Source organism: Canis lupus, chromosome 14 (assembly GCF_048164855.1).
Source record: "Canis lupus baileyi chromosome 14, mCanLup2.hap1, whole genome shotgun sequence".
Taxonomy (NCBI): domain Eukaryota; kingdom Metazoa; phylum Chordata; class Mammalia; order Carnivora; family Canidae; genus Canis; species Canis lupus.
The window spans coordinates 45,249,094-45,262,728 of record NC_132851.1 but is presented as its reverse complement, the minus strand read 5'-3'; the positions used below and the strand labels follow the sequence as shown (position 1 = coordinate 45,262,728).

At 36.5% G+C, this 13,635-nt stretch overlaps 1 protein-coding gene across 3 annotated transcripts in view; it reads right to left on the bottom strand.

Moving 5' to 3' along the window:
• The window catches only part of GABRB1 (gamma-aminobutyric acid type A receptor subunit beta1), a 362,570-nt gene that overhangs the window by 222,917 nt on the left and 126,018 nt on the right, over window positions 1-13,635 (bottom strand). The gene's annotated exons all lie outside the window — the stretch shown is intronic.

The following is a 13,635-nucleotide window of genomic DNA, read 5'->3' as shown; positions in this document are numbered from 1 at the left end:
CACTCCTCCCTCCCTCTCCTGAATCTATTCCAGTTTTGACTATTTCCTCCATCATTACACCCAATTGGATCATGTCAAAGTCACCAATAACCCTCATGTTATCCTGATGATTAGCAATATTGGACACAATTGATTATTCTGACCTCCTTGAAGCACTCTCTTCACTTGGCTTTTAAGGAAACCACACTCTCTTGGCTTCCCCTCTATTTTCACTGGAAGTTTTTTTCAGTTTCCTTTGACTTTTCTCCCCTCTTCTTAATTCTAAATATTGAAGGACATCTTTCTCCTGATGTGGGGGTTCAGTCTATGTTCATTCCCTGGGTGATATCATCCAATTATATGGCTCTGAAGGCCATCCATACACTAATGATTCTAAATTCAGATCTCCCTTCTGGATCTCAAGCTCTTGCATCAGACTGCCAGTCAACTTCTCCATTTGTGTATCTGCAGGCATTTCAAATATGCCTCAGAGTTTAGGTTCTCCCCAAAAGTGTTTTGTCTACAGTTTTCCAACTCTGTTCTTCCAGTTCCTCAGTTCAAGTCCTTAGAGTCATTGTTAACTACTTAATTTCTTTTACAACATAGATCCAAACTATGAGCAAATCTATCAGTGCACTGATTTTATTAAATGTCCTTTGAATAATGACCTGCTGCCTATAATTTGTTAATTATCTTGTTTTCAATAAATCTAAAACATATTTACTTTAACAATTCTGGTTGGAATTGTATTTTCCTTACCCGATAGGATAGAAGTTAGACAGTAGTTGGATAGTTCTTCTACCTAACTCTGTTCTGGCAATATGAGACCATCAGAGCTAGCAATGGGTATAATAAATACAAATATGTTTGGGCTCTTAAAAGTGATCCCATTGAAGAGACACAGAATTATTTGATTTATGTGCTTCCTCAGCTAAAAGCATTTTTCTACTCTCTGTTGGACTATGCATTTATAGTTATTTAGTGAACCATACAGGAAAAATTGTGTGTGACTGTGTTGTAACCAGTTTTTGACCAACGGTATTGTTCACAAGTTTATTTCCTACTCTTATTTCTTTTTTCCCCAAGTTTTTGTTTAAATTCCATTAATATACAGTGTAATATGTTTCAGGTGCAGAATTCAGTGCTTCATCACTTACATACAATATTTGATGCTCATCACAAGTGCCCACCTTAATACCCATCACCCATTAAACCCATCCCCCCACTCACCTCCCTCCATCAACCCTAAGCTTATTCTCTATAGCTAAGAGTCTCTTATGGTTTGCTCCTCTTTTTCTCCTTCCCCTATGTTCATCTGTTTTGTTTCTTAAATTCCACATATGAATGAAATCATATATTTGTCTTTCTCTGACTGACTTCACTTAATACACTCTACCTCCATTCATGTCACTGCAAATGGTCAGATTTCATTCTTTTTCATGGCTGAGTAATATTCCATTGCATATGGAATATATGCATATATACCATATCTTCTTTATCCATTCATCAGTTGATGGACCCTTGGGCTCTTTCCATATGCTGCTATAAACACCAGCAAGCGTGTAACCCTTTGAGTTAGTATTTTTGTATCCTTTCGGTAAATACCTACTAATACTGGCTTGGTGAGGATGTGGAGAAAGCGGAATCCTTTACACTGTTCGTGGGAATGCAAACTGGAGCAACTATTCTAGAAAAGAGTATGGAGATTCCTCAAAAAGTTAAAAATAGAGGAGGGGGGGCCTGGTGGCTCAGTCGGTTAAGCATCTGACTCCTTGGTTTTGCCTCAGGTCATGATCTCAGGGTTGTGAGACTGAGTCCCATGTTGGGCTCTGCCCTGGACATGGAGCCTGCTTAGGATTCTTTCTCCCTCTCCCTCTGCCCACCCTCTTTAAAAAAAAAGTTAAAAATATAACTACCCTGTGATCCAGCAATTGTACTCTTACTTATTTCTGATAATCACCTTCAACGTAACAATTTGCCAACATCTTGAATATTTAAACATGTGGCCAAGGGTTTGAATGAAATTCCTAAGGAGAAGTTGTAAAAATACTGGAAGAATAAGCATATAGTTTTCTGAGGGAGCTACTTTGAAGAGAAAGCACTCATGCATCTAAGTTGATAAAAAATAAAAGAAATTTGATCCATAACATTGTATACACTTCTCATACCTTAAAATGCTTTACTCTCTTCGAAGGAAGCCCCCTACCTATGAGCTACAGCAGAATGTGGAGCATTAGAATTAACCATTTTCATATAAGTTTTATTTTCATAAAATCAATTAGCTTTCTCCTTAAAATTTAGCAAATCTGACTGCACAAAAGCCATAGTCAGGGAGATATAGTTAAGAGCAAGAGTGAAGTTTAAAAATAATATGCAAAATGGTTATATGCATGATTTGCTGCATATGTGCTGACTGTGGTATACATTGTGGGCAAAGAAGTATGAAAAATAGACTCTATATTCTCAAAAGATGCTACCGTGTTTGGGGAGATGAGACTAACTTAGTAAATAATAATTACCTGGGGAAGACATTTCATAATTAAGTGCTATCTTTGTAAGTGGTTCCAAGTTTTGTATAACTATGGAGAGGGAGACCTATGAGGTTTAAGGTAGTTACAGAAGATTTAGAGAAAGATACGATCTCTAAATTGGGTCTTGGAAGCTGAACAATGCACTGGTAAAAAGAAAGGAAGATATTTTTCATTGCTCAGTTAAAAAGAAGGGGAACTACTGACAGAGGCTAGGAAATAAGAATCAGTCTAGTAATTAAGAAAAGCAAAGAGAAACCCACACTCACAATGTAAGGCTTCATGGCTGGGCAAAATCTTAAGTAAGGCTGTGTAACAGGGGTGGGTCTAATTGTGAAGTGTCATGAATGTCTGGAGAAAAGTTTTGCCTTGATGTGGTAGGTAATTGGGAATCAATAGGTTCCTCAGCAAGAGAATGGTGTGATGAAATGGTGTTTTATTAAAACAAATCTGCTGGTGGGCTGCAGGATAGAACAGAAAGAGAAGAGAAGCGAAAGAACTGGTAGAAATCCTAAAGTAATGAAGGCCTAAATTTTGTCTTTATGAGCAGTCTTTTGGCCTAAGGCATTCTTGAACAAATGTAGGAAATACAGCATTAAAAATGACTTTTATAATTTTGAATTTTATGATTCTTTAATCTGCAAGTGACTTGTAGATATAATGTTATATTTGGAGGCATTTAATCAATAATTCTAATTTTGATCTCACACTTTTCTTGTTTGAAGCCATTAAGTTTTGCTTGTCATGTCTCAAATATTTTCACAAAAAGTTTAAATGCTGGCAGGCCCTGGGGCCTGAGATAGTCATGCTTGAGAATAAAATATTCTTGAAAAGATGAAGTTCCTCTTTCCTGGTATTGTCCACTCTTTAGTTGAGAAGGTAGAAATATTCAAATTACATATATGTGGTCATGGTACCTTAAGCAGCATTCATGAACTTTTAGGTCTCCCTTTAGTTATCAAAGTATAATGACCTAGATTTTCAAAACAATCAGGTGTTTGGATTCTAGAGGAACACATTTCTCCATCTTCAATAATCCTTTGATATTTAGGAGGAACAAAGAATTTTGCTTTAAGCAGTTTTCTTCCAAAATCAGGGGTAAGAATGTGAGGATTTAATAAAAAATAAAAACTGTATTTACATTACTTATTGTTACTGTTATTGAAGTATCTACCACTGCTTTGCAATTAGAAGAAAATGGATCAGGCATTTCTATAAGCACAAGCTCTTTGTGGTTTCATTATAGGTTGGCTTTGCCCCAAGAGCTCTATCCCTGTCTTTATTAAAAAGAAGAAAATAAGGTTTAGGAAAGATGAGCCTCAAGTTTTCCTAAAAGATATAGAGAAGTGAGTATTAATTCATTGGACAAAGAGCTACTTCTCTAATACAACTTTTATATCCTGGAAAGAACAAAACATGCTCTACTTGGATTAACAGTACTCACTGTTTCCGAACAGGAGGGAAAAGTTGGTTATATAGGTAAACGTTTTTTTCCCCAAGATGTGTACTGTGACACTCTGAAGGATGAGGCATTAATTCTAGTAAATATGGTATTCATTGTTCTATTACTTCTTTTATATGTAATTGAGCAATATTAGGTTTACTGCAAATATGTACTATTAACACCAGTGAGATTACTTATGTTGGTATAAAAAATAAGTTAATATTTTCCTAAGAGATCTAGTCTTAAACAAAATGTTTTCTATTATATTTTAATAGCATATAGCCTTTCAGAAATTCTCCCTGACATTTCTGTTGTGACACAGAATAGACTACTGTTTTCAGTAATGATATGGAACACTGCATATCCATAAGCATTACTTTACATTGGTCACTCTACATCTGGAAAGTTATAATACCATAATACTTAAAAAATAAGAAGTGATATATTAAGCTTAGTATAACTTGTGATAGACAAACCAAGGTGGAATTTTAGGTTTGAGAAACATACTCTGACTGCCCTTTGGTATTCAAAATGAGAAGCTAGATTGGAACATAACCAGCTGGTGGCTTCTGGGGTGGCCATTTCATAACCTGAGACAGACACCGAAAGGGAGGCTAGCTTTAACTTGATGCCTGAAAAGATTAGTACAGAAAATTTAGGTCTTTACTTCGATGATGACCATTATTATGTCTACAGCATATATTTGGTCTCTACGTGTACCTATACCACAAATTTTAAACAAGGTAAGTCAGTGCTCATCAGGTCCTCACTATAAATCAGAGAATGATGTAGGCCTTTACTGTATTAATTTACTTAACCTTAAATGAATGTGGTTAGGCATTTTTACATTTTAATAAAACTCCTACCTTAGATGCATTTTAATGTCTATTTTTTAAAATAGTAGTTTTCCAAATACAGAGGTAATGAAAGTCTCTTTTCAAATATACTAAGCAAAAAATGAGTTAATAATTTTGGATGATATGCAGTTGTGGTAAAAATCATGGAAGTGGTACTAAAATACTAAAGCTGGAAATGATGGTTCAATGGAATAAATTGCAGGTCCTGGAGAAGATTACTTTTAAAATTTTACAAATGATTGTCACAACCTAATACATCTTGGAAGTGGTGTTGTTTGTAATTAGTATAACTAGTATATAAAAAAAAACATGATACAGCTTTAAGATATTTGGTTTTCCTTTCCTTTTTTGTTTCCTCCCTCCCTCCCTGCAGTCCCTCGCTCTCTCCTTTCCCCATCCCTCCCCCCTCTCCCTGTCTCCCTGCCTTCCTGCCTTTTCTCCTGCCTGCCTCTCATCCCTCCTTTTTTCCTTCTTTCTCCTTCTTACATATTTTTCTCTTGTTCTTTTCTTCCTTTCTGAGAGTTCAGATTTGGTATTATTCCATGAGAGACTCAATCAAGGTTAAGAATTTCAGGAGATGTAGTTCTTTTCTTAGATAATTTATGGTCCCATTTTTACTTAATCTCCTGCATTAACTGTATTAAGGAGGTTTACTCATAACAACACATCTACAGATCACATGGCCACACGATAGTTATAGTAATTGCACAATTATCTAAATTGGTCTTTCAGTAACTGAATTAGTTGCTGTATCATTATTTATCTAAAAGGAGATTCTAAGAAATATTTAATCATAAAACTTTTTTCATATTTAGATAGATGAATAAAGAACATTAAAAATAAAAACTTTGAGGGGATCCCTGGGTGGCGCAGCGGTTTGGCGCCTGCCTTTGGCCCAGGGCGCGATCCTGGAGACCCGGGATCAAATCCCACATCGGGCTCCCAGTGCATGGAGCCTGCTTCTCCCTCTGCCTGTGTCTCTGCCTCTCTCTCTCTCTCTCTCTCTGTGACTATCATAAATAAATTAAAAATTAAAAATTAAAAAAAATAAAAACTTTGAAAAGCAAAAATAGCAGCCCCTTCACTGGAGAACATTTCAAATAGTTTCTCTGTATGTCACTGATGAAACTTTAAAATATACATCAACAGTGTGAAGGGAATAGCAATACTAAGCTCTTTGGTGAGAATTGTAAAGAGAGTCTCCAGGCATTCTTCCTAACAGAATAAGCTACCTATTCTTTATGCATGGCCTGTTTTTTTCTCTCTACCTTTTGAAGTAAGAAGTTTCTTTCTCTTAACAGGATGCATTTGTCAATATCAGCCAGCCTTCCTCTGCAAACACTGCATCAGCCCACATATTTATTCTCTACAATCAACTCAACAATATCTTTGTCTAGCATGCCTCACAGGAAGCCCTGTGTGATCTGCCCAGGACTCCTGAATGTAATCATAACTGCTTCTATACACAGAAAGTCTGTAGGAGAGAGAAGTAATTTTTTCAGGGTACAATCAATGTAGAGAGCTAATATGAAATATTTAGGACCTCAAACTGCTTTAAAATCAATGGTGGTAGGGTTTGGGTTTTTTGCGTTTTTTTCTTTATCAATATCATCAAAATAATTGCCTCTACTTTTTATCATGAAGACCAAGGCAAGACAAAATGATCCTCCCAGGAATACTGGGAAATTCTGTTTTTCTTTTATATTCAATAAATGTAGTCTTTGATTTTATTCTCATGCACAACTCATGGTCAGGCACTGTCAAGAACATCAAAAAATCAATTCAGAGTCAACTTAGGTAAGCAAATATGGTAGGGGAATTCTCAAAATCCTTCTCAGGCCACAGGTGTCTGGTTAGCCCCAGATTCATTTCTGAAACCTGAAATTTAGTAGTTTCTCTTTGGAATTTGGAGTCCTTTATGTACGTTAGAAAACCTGACAAAGTTATGTACATTTTATAAATCTCACACACTTGGAAGAGCTATTCCCATTTATGCTGTGTATTCTCTCTAATTATTTTCATTTCTATAATGGTGAGCAATGAAAGCATCAGACATAGGTGACTGTCTTCCCAGAATCATCTGCAGGAAAGACAAGCTTAAACAGCACAGAGAAAAGCTTCTCTGTGCAGAGGCAAAGAATGTAGGCTGAAATGAGGAAAGTTGGATTAAAATCTGCTTTCAACATTATGGTGGCTTTGCAAAATCATCTCTCAAGATAGAGTAGTGGAAATACTGTGCTACCTTCCAGCCAAGGAGGTGACTATGTGTGCATGTCTGGTACAACAGAAGGAAAATCTTAAAGCAAATTAAAATGCTACAGGGGAAGATAATGGAAAAGAGTCAGGACCACAGTGGAAATAATACTTCTTTTGTTTCATTTTTTGACTTTGGAAATATGTAAATATTTTATATGATTATGAAATTGAACTAAATCAAATTTTAAAAATCCAAACCAAAAACAAAAGGTTTCTTTAGTGGTGGCTTAATCGTACAATAAGACACTAAAGTTTAAAATGTAACTTTAAAAACAGTGATTCTACTCTATATCCCTAATGGGATATGCCCTAAAGGCAAAATCACTACAAAGAAATCTTAACTTTTTATGGTAATTCCATCATTAGTAACAATAATGTTGGTATTTTTATTTAAAAACATGTATATACATATACATGTATATGTACACATATATATACAACAATAAACTAAATACATAATCATGTTAATATATTAGGAGTCAGTATTGTTAATGAAGATGAAAGAAACAAATATAAAATTAAAGAGGTTGAATAAAAGCCCTATAATTTTAAAATTGAATTAGGAATATCAATATGAACTTGTAATGTTTTTCCTCTACTTCTAGGACACACAATGTACAAGTTGATGTATCAGAAGACCAGGGAACTGTCAATGACTACTGAGTTCATGCTGAAAGAACTCGGGAGCCAACTTAAAAGGGCTGCCAGTGGCCAAAGACAAGACAAAGTAAGGATTGAAAGTGACGACAGTCACAGTGGACTGGAATAGGCATACCTGTTACAACCCATCATTTCATAAGGATACACACAAAAAACACAACAAAACGCCAAGTCTCAGTGGTCACATTTGGGAGATTCTAGGGAAACAACTAGCTATTTTGAAAACTGCTCAATAAAGGGAAACAATCAAGCATTTATCTGCCTTCACTCCAACAATTTTACTTCAGATTATCAAATAGTTGATGAAGGAAAGTTCATGCTTAGAAGGAATGTTAGAATATCACATTTTGCAAATTCTAAACAGGTTTAGGCAAAGACTACCACTGGCTGCTAAAATTGTCATGGGCTGAACTGTAGCCCTCTAAATTCATCGGTTGAAGTCCTAACATCCAATACCTCAGAGTGTGACCTTATTGGGAGGTAGAGTCTTTATGGATGTAATCAATTTAAAGTGAGATCATTAGGGTAGGCCCAATCCAATATGACCAGTGTCCTTTTAAAAAGAGGACACAGAGATACACATAGAAAGAAGGAATACAGGGAGAAGCCAGTCATGCCAAGGAATGAGGCCCAGAACAGACCCTTCCTTCATATCCCTCAGAAGAAACCAATTTTGCTGACTCCAGAACTGTGAGACTACAAATTTCTCTTCGCAGCCATTTTGTGGCACTTTGTTACACAGTCTTAGCAAACTAATACAATTACATAAAAATTAACAGAATTATTGTAATGGCTAGATCAAGTTGTCAGTGCCTAAATCTGCTCAACAATCTTCACATCACAAAGACATGCAGGCATTTTGTGTCTCCTGACAGAAGTGTGCAATATGACTTATGAAGCAGTCTTGTCAAAGCAAAACAAAATAACTAATCTAAATCTGATCAAGCCTCAAATAGAGGGCATAGAGAAACACATTTACAACAAGGGGATGTAATCACAAAAAAACCTATGTTTTTTAATTTTTCAAATAATTTACAAGGAGGGAAATAAAGGAACAGTGAACATTTAGTGGAAAAAGATTTCAGATATTTTATCAGTCAAATGTAATGTGTATCTGTTTGACCTTGACAAGTATAAATTATGAGGCAAGAAAAATTACTTTAGATTCTCTTAGTATTAGTATATACTAATATATTAGTATACAGCATAATATTAGTACATAATTCATAGTGTTGTGGTAAAGATAAAATATGACAATAGAGGTAGAGCACTTAGCATAGTATAGTCTCAATTATTTATAAAGTTGGATATTCGTTAGCACATTTCACTACTTGGATATTAGTATAGCACTCATGCATAGCATAGTTTCAATTATTTATTTACTTTGGTATTAGCTAAATTCTTTGATATAATTGCTATCAATGTTAAATGGCGTGAAGTGTATTACTTATTCTGTATTGCTTACAAAACGTACACACAAGCCCACATAAACACTCAACATACTTACAAGATCCAATATGACCCAGTATTGAGCCAGAGAATTTTCACTATTCATTCCACTCCCCATTCTCACATAGCTCCTCAAAACCACCTGGCCCCAAGCTCACCTTTGCTAGAAGATGCAGGAAAGAAGCACCGTGAATCTTTTTTTTTTTTTTAAAGATTTTATTTATTTATTCATGATAGTCACACACAGAGAGAGAGAGAGAGAGAGAGAGGCAGAGACATAGGCAGAGGGAGAAGCAGGCTCCACGCAGGGAGCCCGACGTGGGATTTGATCCTGGGTCTCCAGGATCGCGCCCTGGGCCAAAGGCAGGCGCTAAACCGCTGCGCCACCCAGGGATCCCAAGCACCGTGAATCTTAGAAAGAAAAGCCAAGGCAAGGGTTAGGAGGGGAAGGCAAAAGAAGGGCAGCTTTAAGAAGGTTAAGTATTCCACTAAATACATTCCCAGAATTCAGTCATTCCATGCCTGCCATTTTCAGGAAAGATAAACACTGTCTTTCAGCATCCATGGGGTCAGGCCTTGGAGAGAATCAGTGTTTGCAGCCAGCTGGATCATGTTTGGACAAGAGGCAGAACACATCTGGTCATTAATAGTGATAATCGCTCTTTGGTTAAGAGCCATCATTTAGATATAGGAAATGTTGCAGCTGACAATGATTGTGAGTCAGGTGACTGCATCCTACAAATTTTCATTTCAATTTTTCAAAATTTATTTGGTTTGAGAGAGGGGATCAAAGGTTAAGGAAATAGAGTTCATATTTTCAGCAGCTGAACAATCTTGTTGCTATCACAGGAAAATAACCCCAAGACACAGAAAGATATGACATCAAAGGTGTGTTACAAATCTCATGGGCCTACATGAGATTAAAGCTAAGTAAGATATCAAATCAGAATGAGTTTTCATCTGCCTAAAAAGACTGTGAAAGTCCTCATGGAGAAAGTGAAATTTCAGAGAAGCTTTTAAGAAAAAGGAGTAAGATGGGAAACAGTGGTGGAATGAGGAAAAGAGGGTTTGGGGATAATAGTGAAGTGAGAGCATTTCAGCACGGCTCTAGGTTGTCAGATAAAACAGGATGCCCACAGTTAAATTTGAATCTCAAGTAATATCAAATAGGTTTTTTGGTATATATATGATCTATTTGAGTCATATATTTAGGTCATACATGAGTTTGAAATGCCTTGAATGTGCTTAGAGAAATAAGTAGGTTGCTTTATAAAAGTTTAGGCTTCATAGAGGAAGGAAATGGGCAATGATGTAGGAAAGTTGTTTTGGTCACATATAAAAAGTCTTAGATTACACACAGAAGAATGAAAACGTGATTCTATGGGGACTGTGAAGACACTTTTTTTTTTTTTTTCGTGTAGGAGTGACATGCACTGTAGGAAGAGTAAGATGGCAGTTGATGAGAACAAGAAAAATTGAGGTAGGAAATTGGCCAGGAAGTGACAGATAGTAAGGATGTTAATTTAGATGATGGAATGGGTTGTAAATGCACATAGCTGAGATACAGCAGAGCAGACACAATAGATTGGATCTCAGAACAAAAGAGATGTAGAGTCAAAACTGCCTACAAGTTCATTCTTATTGACTTGGAAGATGACGATTTTGGTTATTAGCAGCTGTATAATGAGGAGAACTTGGTTTTAGAAAAAGAAAACAGGTAATATGAAATAGGGGTCATGTCAGGAGGATCTGGCTGGGTGGGCATCCAGATACAGATGCTCAGGAAGCAATTACAAATATTTTTATGAACTCAGTAATTTGGGTTTTAGATATTTAAGCTGTCACATCAGTGAGTTGATCAAACCTCAAAGAATCCCTTTAGTTCACAATTAGAGGCAAGAGAGGAACCAGTGAGGAAATAGCAAAAAAGACCAGAGGAACAGCAATAATGAAAAAACTGTGCCAAGTTGTGGAAATCCTGGCATCAAGGTCAGTCACTACTCTTAAATCATTCAGAGAAGTCAAGAGGATAGATTGAGAACCAGCAATGGTGCTGGTTATTTTGGACAGAGTTGTTTCAGGAAAGTAGCATGAGTGGAGCAATGGTTTTGGAGACGGAGGAGTAAATGGTGAAGGAGTAGAGGAAACCAAAAATATGAGATATGAGAGGACTGGAAGGAGCCAGTGGAGAGGGAAGTCTGAAGATTTGCTAAAAGAAGAGAGCAAAGTCTGAGAAGAGTGTGCAGTAATAAAATGAAATGCATATGTGGAAAGACCAACCTTCGAAAGAGGAGGAAATCATCCCCAGAGTTAAACAGAAGGGAGGAAAGACAGAAATTTAAGGATTTGATGCATGACACTGACAACATCCCATGACAACAATTCAGCTGTTTAGTCTCCATCTTTGAGGAAGAAAAGAAATGACATCATGTGCTTTGAAAGGAGGAGGGTGGAGCAGTCATGGGATATGGACATAAGTTCTGGTCTCCTGCCACTTCTCACCACATCACAGATATCTTTCATATAGATCTGTAGCAAAATAGAAGAAGTAATAGTGATGGTGGGGCTGCTCCTTGGTGTAATGCATTTTGTCACAGAAGAGGTAGCCTTAGAGCAAAAAGCATAGGGAATGGAGCCTCTTCTATTTGCTGAATGCCTGTTGCACAGCAACCTGGCTCCTCCAAAAGCACTAGACTCCCATCAGACATCACTCTATTATTTTTAAGTGTTAACACAACTGTGTATCATTCCTCATGTGTAAAATCTGATTTGGCATAGTTCACAGAAATAAAAAACAACCAATTCTATTCTTGTGGCTTCATATACATTACATTTTAGCATCTCATAATGAGTTTGAATATAGGAGAATTTTATTTAGTTTAATGAATGGTCTTATGATTATGGAATAATTGGAATATTGGTTTTTAAAGGGACTTTAGGTACATTCAGAAAATCCCATTAACCCATCAATGTTAAAAAAAGATCCCATTAGTGTACAGTCTCATTTCATAATGACTATTAGCTAGACTTATGGAAAGAGATAAGGCAAGAATTTCATTCTTCTGAATACCCATATTTAAAATAAGTACAGCTATTAATATACCAATACATATGTTATATGATAAGGATTTTCTAGTACATGTGCTTAGGAAGTAATATATGGCAGTTATTCTTGAGAAGTCCATTATGAAGAAAAAATACAGGTTGTCCTTTCTAAGACTAGGATATCTATATCAAAAGAATTAAAATAAACAAGCCTGAATATATAGAATCATAGAAGCAATGGAAGTTAGATTTGGAAGGGAATTTAGGGAGAATTTTATGTAATCTCTTCCCTATAAGACTGAGGAATCTGAAGCCCAGAGGAAGCAATAGCTTATTGAAGAGCACAATCTAGTTCAGCCACAATCTTCTGACCACGGTCACTAGTGAGTCCCCCTCTGTCACAATGACAAATTTCTGTCATGCTTCTGTGGAATTATTTCCAGGGCCAGAAGAGTGAATATATGGCATATACTGTGCACTCAGTGAATTTTTTTTAATTATTTATTTTGAGAGAGAGAGCGAGCAGACACATGTGAGAGAAGAAGGGGCAGTGGGGGAAGGAGATGGAGGGGAAAGAATTTCAAGCAGATTCCCTGCTTAGCGTATAGCCTGAGGGGCAGCTTCTCAAGACCCTGAGTTCGTCACCTGAGCCAAAACCAATCAACTGAGCCATGCAGGTGCCTCTGAATGTTTGTTTGTTTGTTTGTTTGTTTGGAAAACTGTATCTCTGTTCTTGTTACTGATGCCCATGGGAGTTAGAGAATCACCCTCCATGTGCAGCTTCTCTAGCACCTAATAAATCTATACAAGGCACAACGACTTCAGAAAAATACAACTTAGAATTTACTGTGTATTAACATATTATTTTGTAAGAATTTCCTAATAATGAATCAGGGGTTATTCAGTCATTACTGCAGGTGATAGAACCAAGATTAGTAAATTTATATGACTTGTTCAAGGTCAAACAACCAGAAATGTTGGAGTTGGGGGGAGGGAAGAAGACGACAAGGGAGGAGAAATATCAAGATGATGTGAAACTCTTATGGAGAATGCTGGTGCCAAAAAGAGATCAGAATCCACATAATAAAGGAAGGGTCTATGTTTTCCTTGAGGAGAGCTATTTGTGGGCACCAAGCCTAGGTTGGCTGCAAAGAAGAGAAAGCAATGTCATACAATTTGGAAGGAGGTGTTGACTTCTATGTGTGTTTGAAGGGTGATGGCGTAGGAAAAGCACACATATGGAAATCAAGATACCTGGAGTTTAGTCCCAATTCTGCTGTTACTTTATTGTGCCCCTAGAAAAGACCCTTCCTGTGTTGTGCTTCAGTTTTATCAGTTTTCAATGAGATGTGTTCAACTTCATGGTTCTCAAATATTTTTCTTCCTGTTTATCAATTTCCATTGGTGGAGACTACCA